Source organism: Sphaeramia orbicularis, chromosome 17 (assembly GCF_902148855.1).
Source record: "Sphaeramia orbicularis chromosome 17, fSphaOr1.1, whole genome shotgun sequence".
NCBI lineage: Eukaryota > Metazoa > Chordata > Actinopteri > Kurtiformes > Apogonidae > Sphaeramia > Sphaeramia orbicularis.
Window position 1 is genome coordinate 53579048 of NC_043973.1, and position 13892 is coordinate 53592939.

Genomic DNA, 13892 nt, shown 5'->3' on the forward strand with positions numbered 1-13892 from the left:
CAAACAACAACAACAAAAAACCAAATAAAACAATCGGTGCATTATACCTTCTGTTGGCAGAAACATTCAAATATTAACCCTTAGTGGTCTGAGCCTATTTTGGCCTGTTTTTTGTTTTTTTGTTTTAATTTTGCCTTTATATACTATATAAACAAATGTTTACTATACCCATGTTTGGGATCTGTTTTTTCAGCATAACTTTATTTATATCAACTGTCCATTATTTTTTTTTACTTTAACCTACTATATCAACAAAAAAGGACAGAAAACACAAAAAAATATCTAAAATCCAATATGAAAAATGTATATAATTTATTGCATAACTAAAACAAAGATGCTTAGTGAACCTTTTCAAAGACTTTAAAAGTGAATATTGGTTCCAAATATTAGGAATATACAATTAAAATTGTAATAAATTAAAACTATACTCAAATATTTGACATAAAAGCAGATCTTTACATAGGCGTTTTCTCCCCTAAAAGTGCGGTGATCAAACATGGTTAACATGAGAATTAGAATTTCATCGGTAATACTAACCGTCTGCAATTTTACCGTGGTTTATCGTTATACCGGTAATCGTTACATCCCTATCATCATCATCATCATCACTGTGGATATAAGAGCTAATATGTAATATTCCACTTCCACTGGAGTACTTAAACTCGGTACTTGAGTAAAAGTACTCGGTTTCATTCCAACACGTTCAACACGTGCATCCGTTTCTCCTCAGCTCGTGTGTGTGCGCGTAATGACCGACAGGAGGCGCGCGCATCCAACACAGGATGGAGGATGGATTTACAAGCGCAAAGAGAAAATAAATAAATGTCATCCACATCAAGTCGACATTATTAACAAGCTGTGATTAACCTAAATGTTTTCAAATTAGATAAAGACAAAAATCATTTTATAGAAAAATAAATATATAGCCTACATGACATATTCATATACAAGTAGAAAATAGTTTAATGATGTAATAAATGTTAAATGTTAAAGGAAATATTATAAGATTAAAAAAAAAAAGTCCATTAAGTGTAATTATACGTCATATAAAAGGATAAGATAAGACAAAATGTCGGATCAGCCTCGTAACCGGAACATTAACGCGGATTTATCCAAATATTCACACATTAAAAGGGTTTTCTTCACAATTTCCCTTGCGCTCTGTGTGCGTGCGTGCACGACTGGTGCGCGCGCGTGCTCGTATGTATGCATGCGTGTGCGCGCAGGCGGAGGATCGCCGAGCCGAGCCGTTCCGTGCAAGCAGGCACAAGCCGCTGGGCGCGCGAGAGAAGCCGCAAAAAAAATTACAGCAGCCGCAACTTGAAGCTGCGATCAGCGCGAGGGAGCGTCGGAACTTCAGTCCGCACGGTAAGAGCCGCCGCCCGGGCCCGGTGCCCCCCCAGCCCCGGCCCCCGGAGCCCCCCAGAACCGGTGCTTTGGTTGCGTTTGGGCGTGTTTTTTATCCGCTTTTCCTTCTCCATCACCTTTTGTCTCGTGCGCTTTTTTCTCCCCGTGGCTCGTGTTCATGGGAAACCGGCGCGCGTGGAGCGGAGCGCACGGACCGAGACAAAAGAGCAGGTGGATGAAAAAGGGAGGAAGAGGTGCGTGAAGAAGGGGAGAAAGGAGCCAAATTAGACAAATCAGGACATATATTCAGCCCCGCGTCCACAGCTCCAGACGGGGGAGGACGTGCACGCGCTTCAAAAGGGGTGTGTGCAGTCTGGAGGAACACGCGCTCCAGCCACACGCGCACTCCCGTTCTGCTTTGCACACTTTTATTCACCCCCAAAAAATGCGCTTTTGGCCCGAAACCCGGAGCCGCTCCGGTCCACGCGCCCTCCGATCTATCAATTATTGATCAGTGAAAATGCTTGTGATTATATAATTTTCCCGCGGCTGCCATAGCAACGGAGAGTGGAGCATCTCCATCCTCTGACAGTAAACAGTCCAGAAAGAACAAGAAGAAGGAGAGGAGGAAGGGGAGCTCGCTCCACCTCTTTGTCTGTGCGGAGGTGTGACACCATGAGGATGCGCGCACGTGCATGCATGCACGCACGCGCATCCATCCAGCGTCTGTAACCAGATTATGTCACGATCCAGATGAATTATTGATCAGATATTTCCTTTTATTTCACTGAGAAGGATGGAGGATGAAGAGGAGGAGGAGGATGATGGATGGATGGATGGGGGGGTGTTACACCTGAATACCCCCCCTCCTCCCTCCACCTCCTCCTTATTTTGCGTCTCTCTGTTGGTGTTGGATGTTTTTTCCTGCGTCGAGTCAAACTTTATTGATATTTAATTGTCTGGTCCTTTGTTTGCCGCGGCACGCATGCGCACTGAGTGTAGGGTGTGGATGGGAGAGATGCCACCTTGCCTATCAATAGGATGGAGAGGAGAGGAGAGGGGGGTGATGGGGGGGTCGAGAGTTGCTTTTATTGTTTCTGGAGAAAAACATGTTTTGATGATAAAACACAGGATGAGATGCGTCTTTGCGCGTGCGTTTCTGTCCGTTTGTGTCGATCAGTGTGTGTGTGTGTGTGTGTGTGTGTGTGGGGGGGGGGGGGTGCATGTGCAGACGGCGGATGGTGATGGTGATGTGTTCACGGATCAACCAGTGCCTTCGTGCACATTTAGCGAATAAAGTAAAAAAAAAAAAAAAAAAAAAAAAAAATGGCGGATTTTGCTTCTTAAATCTGAACATTTTCTGCTTTTGTTTCATCTGAAATATTCAAGAGTCACAATAAAATCAGCTCCTCAAACGAACCAACATGTCAGGACACATTTCTGGATCTGTGTTTTTTATCTAGACACAAAAATCAGGGCAGTTTGACTCTGGATTCTGGATTTTCATCATAAATTAGGGCTGTGTAGAATTCAAACAGAACGATTAATCAGTTTGGTCGATTGATTGGATGCTTGAAATCATCAATATTGGCAAAAGTTTGTGTTGACTGAAGCATCTGAGTGTAAATGAAGGCTAATAATATGTAAACTGTACCTAATTTTAATAGCTTTAAACACAGTTTTATGATTATTAATGATTTATTTCAGTATTTGTTGCACTGACCTCGATACTCATTTTAACAGTTTTCCAGTCAGACAGTGAACGCATCATTCATTTGGGGATGATATCACCCAGCTTTAACTCCTGTCATTCATAAACCCGCCCCCAGTGACCTCTGGTTAATAATAAATATATGATAATCAATAGAACAGATACATTAACCATGAAGCCACGGTTTTACTTAGTCTCTGTTTTGTGTCAGAAACAAATAACGTACATTATTTTATTAAAACTCAAGTTGTTCAGTACGGCAGCGAATTAGTGCCACATCAGAAAAATAACACACTTGTCACTACGAGAGTAAAGTAAAATTTCGAGAAAATGCCATTATATTCTGAGAATAAAGTCAAAGTTAAAAAAAAATCATAATTTCAGGAAAGTAATGTTGTATTTTTATTTGATTAAAGTTGTAATAGTTTGAAAATAAATATGTAATAGTGTGATAAAAAGTCCTAATTTATAAACTGTAAGCCTTAAACCTGTTGATGACAGTTTCCGGTTACAGCGGACCAGAAGACGACTCTAAACCACAAGTGACTAACGGTGACGTGTCGTATGGTGCCGCTAGCTAAAACTGCTCGAGCGAAATAAATCGATTTCATATCAGTCAGTCAGTATCAATCAGTTAGTTTTGTAAACACACAATACAGTTTCAGTTATCGTTTTTTCTTTTAATTATAGTTATTTATTTCAGTTAACGAAAATGTTTTTTCAATTCTAGTTTTCATCATTTTGTTAGTTTTCGTTAACAATAATAACCTTGCTTCAAACTCACTTTAGTTCAGGTTCCATATTCAGTCCAACTGGGTCTTAAACTGGGTCGGACCAAGGTTGTTATTGATAACGAAAACTAATGAAATGACGAAAACTAGAATTGTAAAAACATTTTTAACTGAAATAAATAAAAAACTATAATTAAAAAAATATATATATAACTAACTGAAACTGTATTGTGTGCTTACAAAACTAACTAAAACGGATAAAAATTATGGAGAAAATTCCCTTCGTTTTCGTCTTTGTCAACGTCGGATTGATATGAAATCGATTTTTTTTGCTTTAATGGCACCATACGTCACTTGTGGTTTCCAGTCGTCTTCTGGTCCCCACTCTACCTGGAAACATGGAGACTAAAGTTGGGAGAAAGCAGCAGAGTCCTGTCTGGGATTTATGTGAATACGACGGAGAAGAAGAGAAAAGATAAAAAACTAAAACTAAACTAAAACTAAGCATTTAGAAAATAACAAAAACTAATAAAAACTAGCAAACCTGCTCTAAAAATGAATTAAAACTAACTCAATTAGAGAAAAAAAAAGTCTAAACTAAATAAAACTAAACTATAATGAAAAATCCAACACTATTATAACCTTGGGTCGGACCAGTAACAGAATAACAGAATAAACCTATAAATAATGACAACTCCAATGTTTTCACTTTGTTTTAGTGCAAAAAAAGTGAAATAATGAAAACGTTTACATCTACAGCCTATCTATTAACACCATCCTTGGCTTTTTCTGACCTTTGTTGGTCTGTGATTATTGTTAAATATATTCTAAGTTCTACAGACCATCATTAACATAGTTACTAAGTGTAAATTACTTGAGTTTTAATCTGTTTTCTGTTATTGACATTATTAGGACTCTAAACAGATGGAACTTTATCATTAAGGGAGTTCAAATCATGTGTTCTGTTGTATAAATGTGAGATGGGGGTGGGATTTAATACGTTGTCTTCTTCCCATTCCTTTTCGAGCAGAATATATTGAATTTATTTTATTACTAATGTACATGGAAATTGCTATATTGTCTTGATCACCTTTATTTATTACTGCACAGGTGTCAAACATGTGGCTCGGGGGCCAAATCTGGCCCCTGGGATGAATTTGTGAAATGCAAAAATTACACTGAAGAAATTAACAATCAAGGATGTTAAAATCATTTTAGGTCAATTCCGTCTAAAGTGGATCAGAGTAGTAAAATACTATCATAATAGCCTAAAAATAATGAAAACTGTGAATTTGTCTCTTTGTTTTAATGTATAAATAAGTAAAATTACATAAAAATGTTTACATTTACAGACTATCCTTTTACAAAAAATGTGAATATCTGAAATGTCTTAAGCGAAGTGTGTAGAATTTTAATAATATTCTCCCTGTTATTTAATATTTTGGGTATTTGTAGATCGACTGTGATCTGTAAGTTGTGATGCATATGTATAAATGATAAAAGGTGTAATACTGTTAACATTGCATTTATTTTACTAACAAATTTTCAGGTTGTTCATATTTGTTCATGTTATGTTCAGGTACAATTCCCAGATATAAACATTTTCATTACGGAATTTACTTTTTTCACTCAAAAGTTCTTATCCTATTATTTATATTGTTTGACTGGTCTGGCCCACTTCAGATCATATTAGGCTGAATGTGGAACTGAACTAAAATGAGTTTGACACCGCTGTATTACTGTATTTGCTCTGATATTAGTTCCTTGCAAGGATATTATCATTAACGAAAACTAACGAAATGACGAAAACTAGAATTGTAAAAACATTTTCGTTAACTGAAATAAATAAAAACTATAATTAAAAGAAAAAAACGATAACTGAAACTGTATTGTGTGTTTACAAAACTAACTAAAACATATAAAAATTATGAATTTGTTAATGAATTTGTCTTTATTAAGTTGTTTAGAGTTGTCTTCTGGTCCCCACTCTACCTGGAAACATTGAGACTAAAGCTGGGAGAAAGCAGCAGAGTCCTGTCTGGGATTTATGTGAATACGACGGAGAAGAAGAGAAAAGATACAAAAAAAAAAAAAAGACAGGGAAAAACAAAAACTAAACTAAAACTTAGCATTTAGAAAATAATGAAAACTAATAAAAACTAGCAAACCTGCTCTAAAAACTAATTAAAACGAACTGAATTAGAGAAAAAAAAAAAGTCTTAACTAAATAAAACTAAACTATAATGAAAAATCCAAAACTATTATAACCTTGTACACAAAAAATGTTTTGTTTTTTTTTCTGCTCAAAACATATGAATGAATGAATGAATGAATGAATCCTCGTACAAAACATGTGAATAATATGAACCAGAGGGGGGGTTTATCCCCACCACCACCACCCCACAACATATCGCACCCTGCCCTCCACTGCTCTATGGACCCCCCACAAATGCTGGACCCCATGAATTATACCCCCCCCCCCCCCCCTTTACGACACCCCAGCTCATATCCTAACTGTCTAACTCACAGGTGTCAAACATGTGGCTCAGGAGCCAAAACCGGCCCGCCAAAGGGTCCAATCTGGCCTGCAGGATGAATTTATGAAATGAATGTATGAAAAATTACACTGAAGATATTAAACGTTGTAGTTCAGGTTCCACATTCAGACCAATTTGATCTCAAGTGGGTCAGACCAGTAAAATGCTATAAGAATACCCTAGAAATAATGATTTTTTTTCTCTTTATTTTTGTGTAAAAAAAAACAAATAAAAAAAGTAAAATTACATGAAAATAGTCACATATACAAACTATACTTTTACAAAAAATGTGAACAAATATGAACAAACTGAAATGTCTTAAGAAAAGTGAGTGTAATTTTACCAATATTCTGCCTGTTACTACATGTTTTGTGTATTTAATTGTAATTTAAGTTGCAATGCACATGTGTAAATGACAAACTGAGGCAGAATACTGTTAAAATTGCACTCAAGACATTTCAGGATGTTTGTGTTATTCAGGAAACTTTGTAGACGTAAACATTTTCATCATGTAATTGTACATTTTTCACTGTTATTATTTGACTGGTCTGGCCCATTTGAGATCAGACTGGGGTGAATGTGGAACTGAACTAAAATGAGTTGGACAGCCCTGGTCCAACTCCTCCCCTCTCCGTCCAAACGTCTGCGGACCTGTTGGACTCCGGTGTTTGTTTTCTGACGGCGTCTGGAATACAAAACAATAATGACTGATGTCAGCTCCGAGCTGAACCCACGTAAACGTGAGCGTCAGAGTTGAACGTCCAAACAGAGTCTGTTAATGAAGCAGAGGTGGCGCTTGGACCCAATAAGGACGGACTGTAAAAATAACACCGCTGTCGGCGTTCGATAAACACTCGCCGTCCGACAGTAATGAGGAAGTTTGAGGTTTCGATTTCCTGTCAGAGGAAGTATGACATGACCAATTAAATGACGCTGAACTTTTCTGCAGGTTTATTATTATGGTCTGTTTATGCAGAAGTGGAGCAGAACCTTCCAGAGTTACAGGGCCAGCACCCAGGGAATTATGGGTAAAAGAGCAGATGAGTCCAGAGCTAATGTGCTTTAACCCTTACAGATCCAGAGCCACTTCTGTGTCAGTTCCCAAAGGAAGTTTTCTCTATAGTCAACTTTTCTCTAGTGATTTATCCACATTTACTCTAATATTTACTTTAAGTAGTTGAACATTTTTCAGTGTAACTCCTATATTTTTCTATATTCATGTTCATAAATTCATATTATTATTATTCCTCATGTATTTTCTTATATTTAATTTACTGATCATGTAAATGTTCATACCAGCTCACATTAAAGTGAAGGGTTATTATATCAAAACAAATTTAAGATAAGTGACTTTAAAATATATATAATTAATGAAACACAAAACAAACATCTGCAACCTAATTTTGTTCATTTTTTCATACATCTTATTTATTGTTTCATTGGTTTTCAATTTTTTTTTTTTTTTTTACCTTTTTTCTTATTTTTTCTTATTTTGTTCAGTTTGTGGCTTATTTTGTTCTCGTTACCGACTATTTTGTTGGATTTTTTCTTCATTTTGTTCATTTTATTGATAACTTTGGCTGTTTGTCTAGGAGCAGATAAATGTAGATTGATTTCTGTTCACACACATATAAATGTGGTTGTTTCATAGGACATGGGCCTTGGAACATAATCTACTGTTCATATACCTTGTCCTGGTGAAACTAATAAACGTGTAACTGTTTTAATTCGTTTTCATCTAAATTCAATTATCGGCCTACTTAGATTCCTAGACCCTGAACGTCTAGATCTGCTGTACTCATGTTCAAAACAAATATAAAACTTTGTGATTTATGAAACATATTTGAGCCATAAATGTGAGTTATTATTATTGGAATCAGATTCTTAGTTTTTTTTAAACTCGTCTATTGTGGCCTTTGATGAAAACAGCAGAGTTTAATTGAATGGACTGAATGTAGGGTCTGAGAGAACCTGGGTACACCCCCCTATAGACTACAGAGTCCACGGGGCATCCTGCCCTTCACGGGCCCCTCACGGGCCCCTAGTTGGTCCCTCATCAAGTCCTTGAGGGCCCCTGGCCAGCCCATCATCAACCTCTGGTGGACCTGTGGTTGGCCACTCATCAACCCCTCATGGGCCCTTCATCGGTCCCTTGTGGACCCCTGGTCAGACCCCTGGTCGGGCCCCTCCCGCCTGGTCCAGCCCTGGTTTCCACGGCCGCTGCGACATGTCCTCGTCCTCAGCAGCTCTTTCACCGTGAGCGCCATCTGTCACATTGCGCCTCGTCTTCCAGGAAATTACAGCTCAGACCCAAAGTGACGGCGTTATCTGATATGTTCCCTGCTGGGGCCCCAATGAACTCCACAATCTCAGCTCACTCTCACTGAATCCCAAATTCCACTCGCTGCGGCTTCCTCGTGGATTTGGAATCATTTGGCGAGGGCAGATAAAGGGACAATGCCGCCATATTTCTTGTAGCGACCTGTGGTTTTATCAGTGAAAGAGACAGATTTGATCCTAAAAGCAGCGCGTGAAGCGATAACATTATGAGGTTTTAATGTCCGTGCACTTTCATCTCCGACTGCAATGGAAAAGAGGGGCCTGTTATTGAAAAACGGCACAAAGAGGAACCGATTATGGAGGACCATGAAGGCTTTTTCTGTTATCTCATCACCTGTGATTGCAAAACAGGAACTATTTACTGCCATATGAGCTGTGGCTTTGTTAAATAATAACTCAATCAGAGGTGGATGTTTGCACATGGTCACCACACAGCAGTAAATGCAAAAAAAAAAAACACCTGCCCTTCCATTCCATAAATGTTGATTTTAATGACATTTCTTCGACACTGGTTGATTATTAACTGCAGGAATGTCCAAATGCAAACAAAGTGTGAGTTCCAGATCAGTGTGAATTAGAGTTCACCGCAGAACTGGGCTTTTTCTGTGCACGGAAAAATGTGAAAGTAATGAGATGGTACAACGGAGTTTGGACTCGTAGGTGCAGTCCCAGTTCTGTCAGCTCCCATCAACCGCACGCAAACTGACGACCGCAACCAAATTACCACCAATCTTTTTGTTTTTTTTTCTCAAGTGCGAGACGTGATCGAGGGCTGTGTGAAACTGTCAGCGTTGTGTTGTGTTGCCCGTCATTTGGTGATGGCAACAAAAAAAAAAACCACACAAAAAGCCACAGAAACAGACACAAACACGTCAGGTTTTCACAACATGTCTGGTTTTCCTTCGAGTTTCTTCAGCAGAATAAAGCTACGTTCAGATGCAGGTAAATGTGGCCCGAATCCGATTTTCTTTGCCCAGGATCCGATCTGTTACAGACGGTTTGAACAGCACAAATCTGACCCAGGACACTTTCATATGTGGTCCTAAATCTGACCCAGGACACTTTCATATGTGGTCCTAAATCTGATACGTATCTGATATTTTGTAATGCGACTTCAGTCTAAACGGCCAGGTTGCATTTATCCGACCTTTACGTCATTGAAATGCGAGATACGTCACAATTCTGCGTCCCAGGAGTGTTACTTCTGTAAACACAGTGAACACAAAAAAATAGGATTTCACCAAAAAAATCTGAATTGTGCATTAAGACCTGCTGTCTGAATGTAGCCTAAGTCGACTGACGAATCCCCCCGAAAACACCAAATTCAACACATTACATTTGTTCCTGTTCAAGTATTTTATGTGCATTTTGTGCGAAGTTTCACATTACAAAAGTTACGAAAATCTAGAGGATCGATGGAAAAAGGTCAGGGTTAAATATCAAAGTGAAACCAATGAAATAAAAATTGATTGTGTAAAATTAGTGCGTAAATAGTCACCCCCTTCATGTCAGTACAATGCACTTTTGGCTACAATCACAATCATCACTGCGGTTTTATTCCATTCTTCGCAAAATTACTCAGTCACTCAAACACCAATTAGTAACACCCAAAACTATGAAGCACTGCAGCTTTAAAGTGCATCGTGGGAAATGGAAACACATATTTGAACTAGTTTTTTCTGATCTGATGGGTCTTCTTGGACAAACAGAGCTGTACAGCTTCTGTTCCAGTCATTAACGTCATGCTTAAAGGTTAGCTTAAAGGTTAACTCACTTTATTACCTATTTAGGGAAGTTCAGTCCAAGAGCAACTAGGATTAGCTTTGGCATTAGCACATTAGCATGAGTAATGCATGGAAATTGAAAAGTTGAATCTAATCTAAAAAATGTAAATGCGGTGACGTTTAGTCCATCGGAGGTGTGTTTGTAGAGAATAAATGAGTCTTATTAGTCCAGTTTTGAGTGGATTTTCTTGTACGTGTTGCGTCGTTATCGTTTTGATTCGAGTATCGGAGCCGGTCAATGCTTAAGCTTTGGTTAGTTTTTGTCAGCTTCAAGGTCGGAGGTCACTGTTTGTAGCAGCCTTGGCTCCAGTAAAGTGAAATCATCAATCAAATAATGCAATAGGCTCATTTACTTTGTATGTAAAGTCTTCATTTTGTCCATATTTATGTCTATTTCCTAGACAGAGAATACACTGCAGTACCACCGGGAACCATGGGGGGGCAGGGTTGAGAAATGATACGAACAATTTCCAGAACTTTTCAAAGAGAAACTACCAAAATATTTACAATAAACATGGCGGCAACAAAGGAAGTTTTACTCATGTTGATGTGTAGAAGGATTAGTCGTAGAGAACAGAGAATAAATGAGTCTTAGTCTGTTTTGAGTGGATTTTCTTGTACATTTTGCGTCGTTATCGTTTTGATTCGAGTATCAGAGCCAGTCCACGCTTCAGCTTTGGTTAGTGTTTGTCTGCTTCAAAGTCGGAGGTCATTGTTTGTAGTGGCTTTGGCTCCAGTAAAGTGAAATCATCAGAGAATACATGCAGTACCAGCAGGAACCATGGGGGGCAGGGTATGAGAATTGATGCAAACAATTTCCGTAACTTTTCAAAACAAAACTACTAAAATTAAATGCAGTAAATGTAAATGCAGTGACGTTTACACCATCGGAGGTGTGTTTGTAGAGAGTAAATGAGTCTAATTAGTCCGGTTTTGAGTGGATTTTCTTGTACGTTTTGCGTTGTTATCGTTTTGATTCGAGTATTGGAGCTGGTCCATGCTTCAGCTCTGGTTAGTGTTTGTCTGCTTGGCGGTCGAAGGTCACTGTTTCCAACTTAGCCCCGCCTCTCTGTCATAGTGTCTGGGTCATCCCCCCCCGTGGCTGTTTTCGGGGTTAGCTGGAGTTTAGAGACGACTTTGTCCTGCCTTGCCACCGCCGCCGCTGCCGACTCCGGGCCTGCCCTCCCCTGTCGCGCTCTCCCAGTCTCTCTGTTTTGGCGGGGGACAGCGGATGCCCGCCACCTCTGATTTCTCTCCGCCGGTGTCTGGCGGCGAGATGGCGACGCGCCGGTGACAGGGGTCGCGGGAGCGGGCTGCTGAGATGGCCAGTTTAGAGACTGGGTCTGAGTCTGGAGGAAATGGAGGCGGCGGCGGCGGCGGCGTTGAAGAGCTCAGCTGGAAACGCTGATGTCACCGCAGGCGTTTGACGGGGCAGTTTATTCAGCGAGAGTCACTCTGCCAACCCCTGTATTCAGCTGGTTTTACTGGTCTGTACACTGCATCTGACTAGGGCTGTGTATCAGCAAGAATCTGGTGATACAATACAAATCACAATATTAGGACCATGATACAATATATCGCAATATATCACAATACTGTTAACAAGGCAATATTTTTTGTTTGTTTTGTTCCTTCTTCTAAGATATTATTTCCTGGAAAAATTTAATTACACCAGAAATACGCACAAATACAAAACATTTTTATTTGATCAGAACAGGATTTAGTACTATATCGCAAAACTTTCCTCTGTAAAAAAAGAAATTTTGTATAAATGATAAGAATAAATAAATACCTAAAATGATGTTCACAGACATTACAGTTTCAGATCCTGCTCAAATGTTCATATTCTATTAGCTGTGAAATGAATGTAGTGTTCAGTCACTGAATCATCCAACATCATAACATTATTTTTGTGCAATCCCAACAAAGGAACTAACATCTGTCTCTTTCTGACAGTAAAAAGTACCTTTAGGATGATTGAAATAACCATTATTTAACAACACAGTGTTATCCATTAAAAAAAGCTACATGCATGACCTGCAATATCACAATACTACCTTTTTAGTATACAAACAGCAGAGCAAAATACCCATTTAAATAAATACCTAAAAATATTGACAGTACTTTTTAATATCGATTCAGTATCATGAAATGAAATATCACAATATATTGCGGAACCAATATTTTCCTACACTCCTAGATCTGACTGAGATAAACCATTTGTTTGTTTTCTTCGAGCATTTACAGCAGTGTTTTTCAACCTTGGGGGTGGGACCCCACGTGGGGTTGCCTGGAATTTCCAGTAATTGATAAAAAAAAAAAAATTACAAATGAAAAATATATGGTGAGTTGAGAGAGACAATCCCAATCCATAAAAGACATGACAAACTGAGTGTGAAATTGAAGCACTGCAAGGTTCCAATAGTTTTGGATTTTTCATTATAGTTTAGTTTTACTTAGTTTTGACTTTTTTTTCTCTAATTCAGTTAGTTTTAATCAGTTTTTAGAGCAGGTTTGTTAGTTTTTATTAGTTTTCAGTTTTTTCTGAATGCTTAGTTTTGGTTTAGTTTTAGTTTTTTGATATCTTTTCTCTTCTTCTCCATTCTCCATTCAGACATTTACTGTTTACTGTCTACAGACTGAATGGAAAAGTCCCATTTTTCCCAGTACTTTACACCCTTGTGTTTTTGTAGGTGGATCAGTCCATAGCACCTTCTTCCAGTCTTCAGTAGTCCACTGGCGGTGTTTCATGGCCCAGCCCAGCCTCTTTTTCTTATTCTGAAGTCTCAGCAGTGGCTTTCTTGCTGCAACTCGACCCATCAAACCTGCAACTGGAAGTCTTCTCTTCACAGTTGAAACTGAGACTTGCTTACTACGACCACTATCTTCACTGTGCTTGAAGCTGTTGTCCTGTGAGTCTCCTCTCACTCCAGCTGTTGACTGTCATAAACTTGTCTTCTGATTCTGTTGTGTCTTTGGCTCTGCCAGACCTCTTCCTGTCAGCATTTCCCCAGTTTCATAGTGCCTTTGGATGGTGAAGGAAACTGGACTTACTGACACCTGGACTTTCTTGGACATTTCTCTGTAGGACAGACCTACATTTTTAAGTGTTCTGATGGTATGTCTCTCTTCTATCATTAATTGCCTTTTCCTCTTTTCCATTTTTATAGTAACACACTACTTTCTGCAGTCCAATACTGTTCAAATAATGCTCCCAACTGTATGGTACCAAAGTGTGTTCCAACACTACTTTTATGCAGACACGGGGTTGGAAGGAATTCACAAACGTTGGGACACCTGTAGGAATTGGTAGCACCAACTTTCGAGGCTTGATCAACCTCCATTGCTGCAGAACTGCTTTAAGTTGTTAACCCATTTCTTGTTCGCCTTTTTGTATAATTCTGAAATGTACATTATTTTTCAGTTTTGTTTAACCTTACCT

The 13892-nt window shown here is 38.8% G+C and overlaps 1 protein-coding gene across 1 annotated transcript in view; it reads left to right on the top strand.

Moving 5' to 3' along the window:
* Positions 1 to 1218: 1218 nt before the first annotated feature.
* LOC115437093 (brain acid soluble protein 1 homolog) overlaps positions 1219 to 13892 on the top strand; it is a 53915-nt gene continuing 41241 nt past the window's right edge. Inside the window, exon 1 of the mRNA XM_030160195.1 lies at positions 1219 to 1368. The gene's annotated coding sequence lies outside the window, so the exon portion shown is untranslated. The remainder of the gene's footprint in view (positions 1369 to 13892) is intronic.